The sequence below is a fragment of the Schistocerca americana genome, chromosome 4, assembly GCF_021461395.2.
Source record: "Schistocerca americana isolate TAMUIC-IGC-003095 chromosome 4, iqSchAmer2.1, whole genome shotgun sequence".
Classification (NCBI taxonomy): domain Eukaryota; kingdom Metazoa; phylum Arthropoda; class Insecta; order Orthoptera; family Acrididae; genus Schistocerca; species Schistocerca americana.
The window spans coordinates 727040081-727041060 of NC_060122.1; the positions used below are offsets into that span (position 1 = coordinate 727040081).

The window sequence follows — 980 nt, forward strand, 5'->3', positions numbered from 1 at the left end:
TTAATAGTAAATCCAGTCACAGATTTGTACAGAAAGGGAAATTACAAATCTGATGACGTGAATCATAGGTCGATCGTGCGAATTTTTAATGTCAAAAAACTAAAAATGCAAATTTCAACTACGTCAGTTTTTGTCAGTACCGGATAATGGGGCGAAAATAATTTATAATTCGCCAGGTGTATTGTTTAGGAAAGTCTCAAGATAGTGAAATCGTTGAAGAAATACCTGTTTTGTTGAAATTGGCTGCCGCAGCCACGCTATTTTCGCGGGAGAGGGGGGAAGGTAGGGGTGTGCCAGAGTGGTGCCACTGCAGACTGGCTAACCTAGCTTCCACCCTACCGGCTAAAAGGCACCGGAGGGGGCAGTGTAGGCTACAGGAACTGGTTCTCACCGGTAGAGACACTCCACCACATCTGCACCAATGCAACAACAACAATAAGACACACACACACACACACACACACACACACACACACACACACACACACACACACACACTCCAGCGCAGAACTACTCCCGAAAAAGTGGTGAAAACATAAGAGTTGGCTGGTTCAAATGGCTCTGAGCACTATGGGACTCAACTGCTGAGGTCATAAGTCCCCTAGAACTTAGAACTAATTAAACCTAACTAACCTAAGGACAGCACACACATCCATGCCCGAGGCAGGATTCGAACCTGCGACCGTAGCGGTCGTGCGGTTCCAGACTGTAGCGCCTTTAACCGCTCGGCCACTCAGGCCGGCCATAAGAGTTTGTCACATAAACTGCAACAAATGAATCCAAAAGTCTCACAGTCGCACACTTTTCCCTGTGCTCTGTTAAAACATATGTTTTTAAAGTTTTAAAATTTTTCCGTGTGTAGACCGTCAAATCCTGCATATGTCCAAGCAAATCTGAACATGTCCTGGAATTTTGGGAGCGAAGTTTATTATGTGTGAGTGCCTGAACTTTGAAAATTGTCTGAAAATAAAAAAAAATAA

The 980-nt window shown here is 44.2% G+C and overlaps 1 non-coding gene across 1 annotated transcript; it reads right to left on the reverse strand.

The window, feature by feature from the left end:
* Positions 1-655: 655 nt before the first annotated feature.
* Trnas-gga lies at positions 656-739 on the reverse strand. The gene is given in 2 exon segments: positions 656-690; positions 700-739. It is a non-coding gene; the product is annotated as a tRNA-Ser (tRNA).
* Positions 740-980: the final 241 nt, after the last annotated feature.